Source organism: Somniosus microcephalus, unplaced genomic scaffold (genome assembly GCF_052327205.1).
Source record: "Somniosus microcephalus isolate GS21.2 unplaced genomic scaffold, FLI_Smic_1.0 unresolved_chr6, whole genome shotgun sequence".
Taxonomy (NCBI): domain Eukaryota; kingdom Metazoa; phylum Chordata; class Chondrichthyes; order Squaliformes; family Somniosidae; genus Somniosus; species Somniosus microcephalus.
Genome location: NW_028225184.1, coordinates 13,113,690 through 13,128,689, shown reverse-complemented (window position 1 = coordinate 13,128,689; position 15,000 = coordinate 13,113,690).

Here is a 15,000-nt window from a genome sequence, read left to right as displayed (position 1 = left end):
GCTGAAGACTGACTTCTGTGATGGTGGGGACCTCGGGAGTAGGCCGATATGAATCATCCACTCGACACTTCTGGCTGAAGATGGCTGCAAACGCTTCAGCCTTGTCTTTTGCACTCACGTGCTGGGCTCCACCATCATTGAGGATGGGGATATTCATGGAGCGTCCTCCTCCCGTTAGTTGTTTAATGGTCCACCACCATTCACGACTGGATGTGGCAGGACTGCAGAGCTTTGATCTGATCTGTTGATTGTGGGATCGCTTAGCCCTGTCTATAGCATGCTGCTTCTGCTTTTTAACATGCATGTAGTCCTGTGTTGCAGCTTTCCCAGGTTGGCACCTCATTTTTAGGTACGCCTGGTGCTGCTCTTCTACACTCCTTATTGAACCAGGGTTGGTCCCCTGTCTTGGTGGTAATGGTAGAGTGAGGAATATGCCGGGCCATGAGGTTACAGATTGTGGTGGAATACAATTCTGCTGCTGCTGATGGCCCACAGTGCCTCATGGATGCCCAGTTTTGAGCTGCTAGATCTGTTCTGAATCTATCCCATTGAGCACGGTGGTAGTGCCACACAACACGATGGAGGGTGTCCTCAGTGTCAAGACGGGACTTCGTCTCCACAATGACTGTGTGGTGGTCACTGCGACCAATACTGTCAAGGACAGATGCATCTGCGACAGGTAGATTGGTGAGAACGAGGTCAAGGATGTTTTTCCCTCGTGTTGGTTCACTCACCACCTGTCGCAGGCCCAGACTGGCAGCTATGTCCTTCAGGACTCGGCCAGCTCGGTCAGCAGTGGTGCTGCCGAACCCAGTCATGGTGATGGACATTGAAGTCCCCCACCCAGACTACATTCTGTGTCCTTGCTACTCTCAGTGCTTCTTCCAAGTGGTGTTCGACATGGAGGAGTACTGATTCATCATCAGTAGATGGTAATCAGCAAGAGGTTTCCTTGCCCATGTTTGACCTGAAGCCATGAGACTTCATGGGGTCCGGAGTCAATGTTGAGGACTCCCAGGGCCACTCCTGCCCAACTTTGTAGGGAAATGGTGTTAGGAAAATTGATGGGACTGAAGGCCGATAAATCCCCAGGGCCTGATAATCTACATCCCAGGGTACTTAAGGAAGTGGCCCTAGAAATAGTCGATGCATTGCTGGTCATCTTCCAGAACTCGATAGATTCTGGAACGGTACCCATGGATTGGAGGGTAGCTAATGTTACCCCACTATTCAAAAAAGGTGGTAGAGAAAAGGCGGGGAATTATAGACCGGTAAGCCTGACATCGGTAGTGGGGAAAATGCTAGAGTCCATTATAAAAGATGTAATAGCAGAGCACTTGGAAAGCAGTGACTGGATCGGACAAAGTCAACATGGATTTACAAAAGGTAAATCATGCTTGACTAATCTACTGGAATTTTTTGAGGGTGTAACTGGTAAACTGGATAAGGGAGAACCAGTAGCTGTGGTGTATTTGGACTTTCAGAAGGCTTTCGATAAGGTCCCGCATAAGAGATTAGCGTGCAACATTAAGGCACATGGGATTGGGGGCAAGGTGTTGACTTGGATAGAGAACTGGTTGGCGGACAGAAAGCAAAGAGTTGGAATAAACGGGTCGTTTTCCGAGTGGCAGGCAGTGACTAGTGGGGTACCGCAAGGATCGGTCCTAGGACCCCAGCTGTTCACAATATATATTAATGATCTGGACGAGGGAATTGGATGTAATATCTCCAAATTTGCAGACGACACAAAGCTGGGTGGGAGGGTAAGCTGTGAGGAGGATGTCGTGAAACTCCAGCACGATTTGGACAGGTTGGGTGATTGGGCAGAAACATGGCAAATGCACTATAATGTGGATAAATGTGAGGTTATCCACTTTGGTGGCAAAAACAGGAAGGCAGATTATTATCTGAATGGCAATAGATTGAGAGAAGGGGAAGTGCAAAGAGACCTGGGTGTTCTTGTACACCAGTCGCTGAAGGTAAGCATGCAGGTGCAGCAGGCGGTTAAGAAGGCAAATGGTATGTTGGCCTTCGTAGCGAGAGGGTTCGAGTACAAGAACAAGGATATCTTGCTGCAGTTGTACAGGGCCTTGGTGCGACCACACCTGGAGTATTGTGTGCAGTTTTGGTCACCTTACCTGAGGAAGGACGTTCTTGCCATGGAAGGAGTGCAGCGAAGATTCACCAGGCTGGTACCTGGGATAGCAGGAATGACGTATGAGGAGAGATTGTGTCGATTGGGCTTATAATCACTGGAGTTTAGAAGATTGAGAGGGGATCTCATCGAAACCTATAAAATTCTGTCAGGCCTGGACAGACTAGATGCAGGAAGGATGTTTCTGATGGCCGGGGAGTCCAGAACCAGGGGTCATAGTCTAAGGATAAGGGGTAAGCCATTTAGGACTGAAATGAGGAGGAATTTCTTCACCCAGAGAGTGGTGAACCTGTGGAATTCTCTGCCACAGAGGGCGGTGGAGGCCAGTTCATTAAATATATTCAAGAAAGAGTTAGATATATTTCTTAAGGCTAAAGGGATCAAGGGATATGGGGAGAAAGCAGGGACAGGGTACTGAATTTGGATGATCAGCCATGATCTCATTGAATGGCGGAGCAGGCTCGAGGGGCCGAATGGCCTACTCCTGCCTTCTATGTTTCTATGACTATATACCACTGTGCCACCACCCCTGGTGGGTCTGTCCTGCCGGTGGGACAGGACATACCCAGGGATGGTGATGGAGGACTTCGGGACATTGGCTGAAAGGTATGATTCTGTGAGTATGACTATGTCAGGCTGTTGCTTGACCAGTCTGTGGGACAGCTCTCCCAATTTTGGCACAAATCCCCAGATGTTGGTGAGGAGGACGTTGCAGGGTCGACAGGGCTGGGTGTGCCGTTGCCGTGTCCGTAGCCGGTGCCGAGGCCGAGGCCGATGCCGGGTGGTCTGTCCGGTTTCATTCTTATTATTTTGTTTCGTAGCGGTTTGTGACAACTGAGTGTCTCGCTGGGCCATTTCAGAGGGCAGTTAAGAGTCAACCACATCGCTGTGGGTCTGGAGTCACATATCGGCCAGACCGGGTTAGGGTGGTAGATTTCCGTTCCTAAAGGACATTAGTGAACCAGATGGGAATTTAACGACAATTCAATAATTTCATGGTTACCATAACTGAGACGAGCTTTTTATAACTCCAGATTTATTTAATTAACTGAATTTAAATTCCCCGGCTGCCGTGGTGGGATTTGATCTCACGTCTTTGAGATCATTAGTCAAGGCCTCTGGGTTACTAGCCGAGTGACATTACCACAACGCTACCGTTCCCGTGTCTGTGCGTTTCTGTGCATGCGTGAGAGAGTGAGTGTGTGAGAGTGAGTGAGTGAGTGACTGAGTGAGTGAGTGAGTGAGTGTGTGAGTGAGTGTGTGCGTGAGTGAGTGAGTGTGAGTGAGAGTGTGTGAGTGTGAGTGTGAGTGAGTGTGTGTGTATGTGTGAGTGTAAGTGTGTGTGTATGTGTGAGTGTGAGTGTGAGTGTGTGTGTGTGAGTGTGAGTGTGAGTGTGTGAGTGTGTGTGTGTGTGAGTATGTGAGAGTGTGTGAGTGTGTGTGTGAGAGTGTGTGAGTGAGTGTGAGTGCGTGTGAGAGAGTGAGTGTGTGTATGAGAGTGTGAGTGTGTGTGAGTGTGAGTGTGTGTGAGTATGTGTGTGTGTGTGAGTTTGTGTGTGTGTTTGTGTGAGAGTGAGTGGGTGTGTGAGAGAGTGAGAGTGAGTGTGTGAGTGTGTGTATGAGTGTGTGTGAGTGTGTGTATGTGTGAGTGTGTGTGTGAGAGTGTGAGTGTGAGTGTGTGTGAGTGTGAGTGTGAGTGGGAGCGTGTGAGTGTGAGTGTGAGTGTGAGTGTGTGAGTGTGTGTGTGAGTGTGTGAGTGTGAGTGTGAGTGTGTGTGAGAGAGAGTGTGTGTGAGTGTGAGTGTGAGTGTGTGCGAGTGTGTGTGAGTGTGAGTGTGAGTGTGTGAGTGTGAGTGTGAGTGTGAGTGTGTGTGTGTGAGTTTGTGTGTGAGTGTGTGTGAGAGTGAGTGTGTGTGTGAGAGAGTGAGAGTGTGTGTGTGAGTGAGTGTGAGTGAGTGTGTGAGTGTGTTTAAGTGTGAGAGTGTGAGTGACTGTGTGTGAGTAAGTGTGTAAGTGTGTGTGAGAGTGTGTGTGAGTGTGAGAGTGTGTGTGAGTGTGTGAGTGTGTGAGTGTGTGTGAGTGAGTGTGTGAGTGTGTGTGTGAGTGAGTGTGTGTGAGTGTGTGTGTGTGAGTGTGTGTGAGTGTGTGTGTGTGAGAGAGTGTGAGTGTGTGTGTGTGTGTGTGTGTGAGAGAGTGTGAGTGTGTGTGTGTTTGATGGAGAGACAGAGATAGACAAAGACAGAAAGAGCGTGAGTGTGAGTCAGGGAGAGAGAAAGAAATTCTAGAGTACAAAAGCAAGGAAATTCTGCCAGACCTTTATAAATCTCTGGTTAGGCCTCAACTGGAGTGTTGTGTCCAATTCTGGGCACCACACTTTAGGAAGGATGTCAAGGCCTTGGAGAGGGTGCAGAGGAGATTGACCAGAATGGTACCGGGGATGAGGGACTTCAGTGACGTGGAGAGACTGGAGAAGCTGGGATTGTTCTCCTTAGAGCAGAGAAGGTTAAGGGGAGATTGACCAGAATGGTACCAGGGATGAGGGACTTCAGTTACATGGAGAGACTGGAGAAGCTGGGGTTGTTCTCCTTAGAGCAGAGAAGGTTAAGGGGAGATTGATCAGAATGGTACCGGGGATGAGGGACTTCAGTGACGTGGAGAGACTGGAGAAGCTGGGATTGTTCTCCTTAGAGCAGAGAAGGTTAAGGGGAGATTGACCAGAATGGTACCAGGGATGAGGGACTTCAGTGATGTGGAGAGACTGGAGAAGCTGGGGTTGTTCTCCTTAGAGCAGAGAAGGTTAAGGGGAGATTGACCAGAATGGTACCGGGGATGAGGGACTTCAGTTACGTGGAGAGACTGGAGAAGCTGGGATTGTTCTCCTTAGAGCAGAGAAGGTTAAGAGGAGATTGACCAGAATGGTACCGGGGATGAGGGACTTCAGTGACGTGGAGAGACTGGAGAAGCTGGGATTGTTCTCCTTAGAGCAGAGAAGGTTAAGGGGAGATTGACCAGAATGGTACCGGGGATGAGGGACTTCAGTGACGTGGAGAGACTGGAGAAGCTGGGATTGTTCTCCTTAGAGCAGAGAAGGTTAAGGGGAGATTGACCAGAATGGTACCAGGGATGAGGGACTTCAGTTACGTGGAGAGACTGGAGAAGCTGGGGTTGTTCTCCTTAGAGCAGAGAAGGTTAAGGGGAGATTGACCAGAATGGTTCCAGGGATGAGGGACTTCAGTTACGTGGAGAGACTGGAGAAGCTGGGATTGTTCTCCTTAGAGCAGAGAAGGTTAAGGGGAGATTGACCAGAATGGTACCGGGGATGAGGGACTTCAGTGACGTGGAGAGACTGGAGAAGCTGGGATTGTTCTCCTTAGAGCAGAGAAGGTTAAGGGGAGATTGACCAGAATGGTACCAGGGATGAGGGACTTCAGTTACGTGGAGAGACTGGAGAAGCTGGGGTTGTTCTCCTTAGAGCAGAGAAGGTTAAGGGGAGATTGACCAGAATGGTACCGGGGATGAGGGACTTCAGTTACGTGGAGAGACTGGAGAAGCTGGGGTTGTTCTCCTTAGAGCAGAGAAGGTTAAGAGGAGATTGACCAGAATGGTACCGGGGATGAGGGACTTCAGTTACGTGGAGAGACTGGAGAAGCTGGGGTTGTTCTCCTTAGAGCAGAGAAGGTTAAGAGGAGATTGACCAGAATGGTACCGGGGATGAGGGACTTCAGTTATGTGGAGAGACTGGAGAAGCTGGGGTTGTTCTCCTTAGAGCAGAGAAGGTTAAGGGGAGATTGACCAGAATGGTACCAGGGATGAGGGACTTCAGTTACGTGGAGAGACTGGAGAAGCTGGGGTTGTTCTCCTTAGAGCAGAGAAGATTAAGGGGAGATTGACCAGAATGGTACCGGGGATGAGGGACTTCAGTTATGTGGAGAGACTGGAGAAGCTGGGGTTGTTCTCCTTAGAGCAGAGAAGGTTAAGGGGAGATTGACCAGAATGGTACCAGGGATGAGGGACTTCAGTTACACGGAGAGACTGGAGAAGCTGGGATTGTTCTCCTTGGAGCAGAGAAGGTTAAGAGGAGATTGACCAGAATGGTGCCGGGGATGAGGGACTTCAGTTACGTGGAGAGACTGGAGAAGCTGGGATTGTTCTCCTTGGAGCAGAGAAGGTTAAGGGGAGATTAACCAGAATGGTACCGGGGATGAGGGACTTCAGTTACGTGGAGAGACTGGAGAAGCTGGGGTTGTTCTCCTTGGAGCAGAGAAGGTTAAGGGGGAGATTGACCAGAATGGTACCAGGGATGAGGGACTTCAGTGATGTGGAGAGACTGGAGAAGCTGGGGTTGTTCTCCTTAGAGCAGTGAAGGTTAAGGGGAGATTGACCAGAATGGTTCCAGGGATGAGGGACTTCAGTTACATGGAGAGACTGGAGAAGCTGGGGTTGTTCTCCTTAGAGCAGAGAAGGTTAAGGGGAGATTGACCAGAATGGTACCGGGGATGAGGGACTTCAGTGATGTGGAGAGACTGGAGAAGCTGGGATTGTTCTCCTTGGAGCAGAGAAGGTTAAGGGGAGATTGACCAGAATGGTACCAGGGATGAGGGACTTCAGTTACGTGGAGAGACTGGAGAAGCTGGGGTTGTTCTCCTTGGAGGAGAGAAGGTTGAGGGGAGATTGACCAGAATTGTACCAGGGATGAGGGACTTCAGTTACGTGGAGAGACTGGAGAAGCTGGGGTTGTTCTCCTTGGAGGAGAGAAGGTTAAGGGGAGATTGACCAGAATGGTACCGAGGATGAGGGACTTCAGTTACGGGGAGAGACTGGTTCCAGTGACAGGAGGGTCGGTAACCAGAGGACACAGATTGAAGATAATCGGTAAAAGAATCAGAGGGGAGATGAGGAGGCTGTTTCTTACGCAGCGAGTTGTTGTGATCTGGAACGCGCTGCATGAAAGGGCGGTGGAAGCAGATTCAATAGTAACTTTCAAAAGAGGAATTGGAGAAATACTTAAAGGGGAGAAATTATCTTCTTCTTCTTAGGCAGTCCCTCGGAACCGAGGATGACTTGCTTCCACATTAAACATGAGTTCTCAGGTGACTGATGAGTCCAATGCGGGACCTACAGTCTCTGTCACAGGTGGGGCAGACGGTGGTTGAAGGGGCGGGTGGGTGGGGTGCTTGGGTTGACGTGCGCTGCCTGCGCTTGGCTTCCCCTTGCTCCCAGCGAAGAGACTCGAGGTGTTCGGCGCCTTCCCAGATGCTTCTCCTTCACTTTGTGCGGTCTTGGGCCAGGGATTCCCAGGTGTCGGTGGGGATGTTACACTTTTTCAAGGAGGCTTTGAGGGTGTCCTTGAAGCGTTTCCTCTGCCCACCTGGGGCTCTCTTGCCGTGTCGGAGCTCCGAGTAGAGCGCTTGTTTTGGGAGTCTCGTATCGGGCATGCGGACGATGTGACCGGTCCATCGGAGCTGATCGAGCGTGGTCAGAGCTTCGATGCTGGGGATGTTGGCCTGAGCGAGAACACCGACGTTGGTGCGCCTATCCTGCCAATGGATTTGCAGGATCTTGCGGAGGCAGCGTTGGTGGTACCTCTCCAGTGCGTTGAGGTGCCTGCTGTACATGGTCCATGTCTCTGAGGCATACAGCAGGGCGGGTATCACTGCTGCTCTGTAGACCATGAGCTTAGTGCCAGGTTTGAGGTCCTGGTCTTCAAACACTCTCTTCCTCAGGCGACCGAAGGCTGCGCTGGCACACTGAAGGCGGTGTTGGCCTTCGTCGTCGACGTCCGCCCTTGTTGACAGTAGGCTCCCGAGGTATGGAACGTGGTCCACATTGTCCAAGGCCTCGTCGTGGAATTTGATAGTCGGGGGGCAGCACTGTGTGGTGGGCGCAGGTTGGTAGAGGACCTTTGACTTACGGATGTTTAGTGTAAGGCCCAAGTGTGTAGGGCTGTGGGGAAAAGTGGGTCCAGTTAGACAGCTCGTTCAAAGAGCTGGAACAGGCAAGATGGGCCGTATCATTCTGTGATTCAATGATTCTAAGATAGTCCTGATCGGGAAGCTCCGACAACGTAGGACGATGCTGTGATGAAATATGCCATTCATCAGGCACTCTGTATTCTCTGTGTTTGATTGTGCCTGTGACTGTGGCAAGCAGGGGAGTTTAGTTTCAGTTTCATTTCCTTACCTGTATTGTATTGTGTGTCGGGCTCCGCCCATACCTGGCCCCTACTTAAGCAGGCCCCAGCGTGTCTGACAGGCAGTACAGCAGATCTCTGGATGAGAGACACTTCTCCACTGTGTATTACTTTCCGAGTTAATAAAAGCCTTGCTTTGCTCCATTAACGTTGAGTCTCGGATTCATTGAGGCACATCAGATGCCGAGACCTGTATTTAAAGGTTCCAATCGCGATGTAAATTAGATTAAAAATCCCCTTCTCTCTCTGTGGTTTGAATCGCAGGCGGCGGCAACTCCACGAGAGGACCTCTCACCTCCCCAAGATTCACTCCCGACTCCGTCTCTCCAGAACACGGAAAAACCGGTGGAGACTGAGTACAGCGAGATCCAGAGACCCTTCGGAGCTCGGGATGCCGTGATACAGACGGACGTGTAGTGCGGGGGACATCCCAGGAGCGAAGGAAGGAGGGCGGAGGACAAGAAGGGTGTCACGGACACGGAACAGGGAAAGAGGATCCCAGTCTGCGGTTTCACTCTATCTCTCTGTACGACCAGAGTTAATTAATCTGTTAAATATGTAACTTGAATAGTGCACCAGTAAAGCAAAGGCATTTCTGTGTGAATTTATTCCTGTTCTTCGGGAAGAAGTAGTCCCCACAGTTTGGGAGGTGAGGAGTCCCCACAGTTTGGGGGGTGAGGAGTCCCCACAGTTTGGGGGGTGAGGAGTCCCCACAGTTTGGGAGGTGAGGAGTCCCCACAGTTTGGGGGGTGAGGAGTCCCCACAGTTTGGGAGGTGAGGAGTCCCCACAGTTTGGGGGGGTGAGGAGCCCCCACAGTTTGGGGGGGTGAGGAGCCCCCACAGTTTGGGAGGTGAGGAGTCCCACAGTTTGGGGGGTGAGGAGTCCCCACAGTTTGGGAGGTGAGGAGTCCCCACAGTTTGGGAGGTGAGGAGTCCCCACAGTTTGGGGGGTGAGGAGTCCCCACAGTTTGGGAGGTGAGGAGTCCCCACAGTTTGGGGGGTGAGGAGTCCCCACAGTTTCGGGGGTGAGGAGTCCCCACAGTTTGGAGGGTGAGGAGTCCCCACAGTTTGGGGGGTGAGGAGTCCCCACAGTTTGGGGGGTGAGGAGTCCCCACAGTTTAGGAGGTGAGGAGTCCCCACAGTTTGGGAGGTGAGGAGTCCCACAGTTTGGGAGGTGAGGAGTCCCACAGTTTGGGGGTTAAGGAGTCCCCACAGTTTGGGAGGTGAGGAGTCCCCACAGTTTGGGGGGTGAGGAGTCCCCACAGTTTGGGGGGTGAGGAGTCCCACAGTTTGGGAGGTGAGGAGTCCCCACAGTTTGGGGGGTGAGGAGTCCCCACAGTTTGGGGGGTGAGGAGTCCCCACAGTTTGCGGGGTGAGGAGTCCCACAGTTTGGGAGGTGAAGAGTCCCACAGTTTGGGGGGTGAGGAGCCCCCACAGTTTGGGGGGTGAGGAGTCCCCACAGTTTGGGGGGTGAGGAGGCCCCACAGTTTGGGAGGTGAGGAGTCCCCACAGTTTGGGGGGTGAGGAGTCCCCACAGTTTGGAGGGTGAGGAGTCCCCACAGTTTGGGGGGTGAGGAGTCCCACAGTTTGGGGGGTGAGGAGTCCCCACAGTTTGGGGGGTGAGGAGTCCCCACAGTTTGGGGGGTGAGGAGTCCCCACAGTTTGGGAGGTGAGGAGTCCCCACAGTTTGGGAGGTGAGGAGTCCCACAGTTTGGGAGGTGAGGAGTCCCACAGTTTGGGGGTTAAGGAGTCCCCACAGTTTGGGAGGTGAGGAGTCCCCACAGTTTGGGGGGTGAGGAGTCCCCACAGTTTGGGAGGTGAGGAGTCCCACAGTTTGGGAGGTGAGGAGTCCCACAGTTTGGGGGTTAAGGAGTCCCCACAGTTTGGGAGGTGAGGAGTCCCCACAGTTTGGGGGGTGAGGAGTCCCCACAGTTTGGGGGGTGAGGAGTCCCCACAGTTTGGGGGGTGAGGAGTCCCCACAGTTTGGGAGGTGAGGAGTCCCCACAGTTTGGGGGGGTGAGGAGTCCCCACAGTTTGGGGGGGTGAGGAGTCCCCACAGTTTGGGGGGTGAGGAATCCCCACAGTTTGGGGGGTGAGGAGTCCCCACAGTTTGGGGGGGTGAGGAGTCCCACAGTTTGGGAGGTGAGGAGTCCTCACAGTTTGGGAGGTGAGGAATCCCCACAGTTTGGGGGGTGAGGATTCCCCACAGTTTGGGGGGGTGAGGAGTCCCCACAGTTTGGGGGGTGAGGAATCCCCACAGTTTGGTGGGTGAGGCGTCCCACAGTTTGGGGGGGTGAGGAGTCCCCACAGTTTGGGGGGGTGAGGAGTCCCCATAGTTTGGGGCGTGAGGAGTCCCCATAGTTTGGGAGGTGAGGCGTCCCACAGTTTGGGGGGTGAGGAGTCCCACAGTTTGGGGGGTGAGGAATCCCCACAGTTTGGGGAGGTGAGGAGTCCCCACAGTTTGGGGGGTGAGGAGTCCCCACAGTTTGGGGGGTGAGGAGTCCCCACAGTTTGGAGGGGTGAGGAGTCCCCACAGTTTGGAGGGGTGAGGAGTCCTCATAGTTTGGGATGTGAGAAAAAATATAATGAATTCAAGGGGAAAGAATGAAATAAACCAGCATTGACATAGAATTTATTTTTGAATTTTAATCGTTAAGTGGCGATTAGAAATAATAAGGGAAAGAAGCCGCTCGTGGTCATAGTCGATAGGCCCCCTAACAGTAGCTATACAGTAAGGCAGTGTATAAATCAAGAAATAATGGGTGCTTGTAAGAAAGGTACTGCAATAATCATGGGTGATTGAACAAATCAAATTGGCATGGGTAGACTCGAGGATGAGTTCATAGAGAATATCTGGGACGGTTTGTTAGGACAATACATTGTGCAACCAATCTGGGAACAGGCTACCTTAGATCTGGCACTGTGTAATGAAACAGGATTAATTAATGATCCCATAGTAAAGGATCCTCTCGGTAAGAGCGATCATAACACGATAGAATTTCACATTGAGTTTGAGGGTGAGAACCTTGGATCTGAAATTAGTGTCTTAAACTTAAATAAAGGCAATTACAAAGGTATGAAGCCAGAGTTGGCTAAAGTGGACTGGGAAAATAGGTTAAAGGGTAGGACGGTAGATAAGCAGGGGCAGACATTTAAGGAGACAAATCTGATTGAATTTTTCGAGGGGGTGACTAGGGGGGTGGATGAGGGAAATGCTGTGGATGTGGTTTACATGGACTTCAGTAAAGCTTTTGACAAAGTCCCGCATAGGAGACTGGTCAAGAAGGTAAGAGCCCATGGGATCCAGGGTGCCTTGGCGCGTTGGATCCTAAACTGGCTGAGTGGCAGGAGGCAGAGGGTGATGGTCGAAGGTTGCTTTTGTGACTGGAAGCCTGTGTCCAGTGGGGTACCTCAGGGATCGGTGCTGGGTCCCTTGTTGTTTGTGATCTACATAAATGATTTGGATGAGAATGTAAAAGGGATGATCAGTAAGTTCGCAGATGACACGAAAATTGGTGGGGTGGTAAATTGTGAGGAGGAAAGCCTCAGGCTACAGGACGATATAAACGGGTTGGTCAGATGGGCGGAAAAGTGGCAAATGGAATTTAACCCTGAAAAGTGCGAGGTGATGCATTTTGGACGGACAAATAAGGCAAGGGAATACACAATGAGTGGTAGGACCCTAGGAAGTACAGAGGGTCAGAGGGACCTTGGTGTACATGTACATAGATCCCTGAAGGCAGCGGAACAGGTAGATAAGGTGGTTAAAAAGGCATATGGGATACTTGCCTTCATTAGCCGAGGCATAGAATATAAGAGCAGGGAGGTTATGATGGAACTGTACAAAACGCTGGTGAGGCCACAGCTGGAGTACTGTGTGCAGTTCTGGTCGCCTCACTATAGGAAGGGTGTGATTGCTTTGGAGAGGGTGCAGAGAAGATTCACCAGGATGTTACCTGGGATGGAGCGCCTCAGCTATGAAGAGAGGCTGGACAGGCTGGGGTTGTTTTCCTTGGAGCAAAGAAGGCTGAGGGGGGACCTGATTGAGGTGTACAAAATGATGAGGGGCATAGATAGGGTAGACAAAGAGGAACTTTTCCCCTTAGTAGGGGGGTCAATAACAAGGGGGCATAGATTCAGGGTAAGGGGCAGGAGATTTAGAGGGGATTTGAGGAGGAACTTTTTCACCCAGAGGGTGGTTGGAATGTGGAACTCAATGCCTGAAAGGGTGGTAGAGGCAGGAACCCTCACAACATTCAAGAAGCATTTGGATGAGCACTTGAAATGCCATTGCATACAAGGCTATGGACCAAATGCTGGAAAATGGGATTAGACTGGACAGGGATGGATGGGCGGCGCAGACACGATGGGCCGAAGGGCCTCTTTCTGTGCTGTAAAACTCTATGACTCTATGACTCTATGAGATCAATCACAGAATCACAGAAACCCCACAGTGCAGATAGAGGCCATTTCGGCCCATCGAGCCTGCACCGACACATATCCCACCCGACCCCCGTATCAACACATATCCCACCCTATCCCCGTAACCCCACGTATTTAATCCCCCTAACACTAAGGGTCAATTTATCATAGCCAATCATCCTAACCCGCACATCTTTGGACTGTGGGAGGAAACCCGAGCACCCGGAGGAAACCCACGCAAACACGGGGAGAATGTGCAAACTCCACACAGACAGTCACCCGAGGCCGGATTCGAACCCGGGTCCCTGGCGCTGTGAGGCAACAGTGCTAACCACTATGCCACCGTGCTACCGTTCATAACTCCCAACGAGACTGGACAGGCTGAGGTTGTTTTTCTCAGAGCAGAGGAGGCTGAGGGGGGACCTGATTGAGGTGTACAAAATTATGAGGGACATAGATAGGGCAGATAGAAAGGAAATTTTCCCCTTCGTAGAGGGGTCAATAACCAGGTGGCATAGTTTCAAGGTAAGGGGCAGGAGGTTTAGAGGGGATTTGAGGAGGAACTTTTTCACCCAGAGGGTGGTTGGAATCTGGAACTCACTGCCTGAAAGGGTGGTCGAGGCAGGAACCCTCACAACATTCAAGAAGCATTTGGATGAGCACTTGAAACGCCATAGCACACAAGGCTACGGACCAAGTGCTGGAAAATGGGATTAGAATAGACGGGGCTTGATGGCCGGCGCGGACACGATGGGCCGAAGGGCCTCTTTCTGTGCTGTATAACTCTATGGGGGAAAAATTCAGCATCGCCCCATTTGGGGCGCGATTATCGGCCGTGCGCAAAGTTCAGCGCCCGGCGCTAGTTATCGCCTCCGACGGCAAACTTGGCTTTTATCGCCCCTGGAGGTGATTGGAGCGCCAAATCAAGCGCTTCACACCTGTCTTAAGGCGCAAAGGCCGAGGAGCGAGGTGCTACCTCAGAGCGCTGGCGAAGCAAGGAAGGGCCAATCAAAATAAGCCTGCAAAGTGCTGCTCAGTACCCAAAACTCCTTCACACAGCGTTGAATCTCTCCAGAAGTCTCTCGCTCTCTTTCTCAGAATGCGTGGTGCAAAAACGTCACCGACAAAAAAAGGCAGGAAGCGGTCGCCTTTAAATAGCGCTCCCCCTAGTTCCTTCCTGACAGCATAACGCTCCCCTCGACCCGTCGTTGCTAGCGGCAGGCGGTAAGGCAGGGGGGGCGCCACTCAATATCCGGTCTGGGGGCCACTAACGGGGCGTTGCGCACTCGACCGACGTCACGATCTGCCGGCGCAGGAGATTGTGGCGGTCGTGTTTAGCGCCGCCGCAAAATGTCTCGTTAATTTCGCGAGTGGCGCAAACAACGCCGTGCCCATGCGCTAGTTGCTTTGCGCCCCAATTGGCGCCCTCTTAAGGCACTAACGGGAGGCGCAAACAACTGAAATATTCCCCCCATGGAGTATACTGTAGGGAAATGTGAGATTATTAACTTTAGTATGAAGAATAGAGAAACAGAATATTTTTTAAATGGTGAGAAACTTTCAAATGTTGGTGTTCAGAGAGATTTGGGTGTCCTCGTGCAAGAAACACAGAAAGCTAGCATGCAGGTACAGCAAGCAATAAGGAAGGCAAATGGCATGTTGGCCTTTATTGCAAGGGGGTTGGCGTATAAGAGTAAGGAAGTCTTGCTCCAATTGTACAGGGCCTTGGTGAGACCACACCTGGAGTACTGTGCACAGTTTTGATCTCCTTATCGAAGGAAGGATATACTTGCCTTGGAGGCGGTGCAACGAAGGTTCACTAGATTGCACGTCGGCCGGCTGCTCCTCAGCAGGAAGGCATTCCGGCTGGGAGGAGGGGAGCCGAGCATGGCGGCCAGAGGCCGGACCGGAAGCGGGAGAAGCAGGCCCGAACCGTCGGACCGTGGAGCCGGAGGATGTGTTCGGTGAGCCGGGCGGAGGCAGCGCAGCGCATCGGGACGCAGCGGCGGCAGCCACCACGACTCGCAGTCCGACTGGGAGGCAGGGAGCCGGGAACGGTGGCCAGAGGGTGAGCGGGAGAAGCAGGCCGCCACACGTGGAGCCGAGCCAGCAACAGTGAGGAGGAGGCCGCGGGGACGAGGAGGATGGAGCGGCTGAGGGACATCGTGCTCCCACTGCCACTGGATGCCAAAGAATTGACATTCTGAACACGGCGCTGTAAAAATAGCTGACGT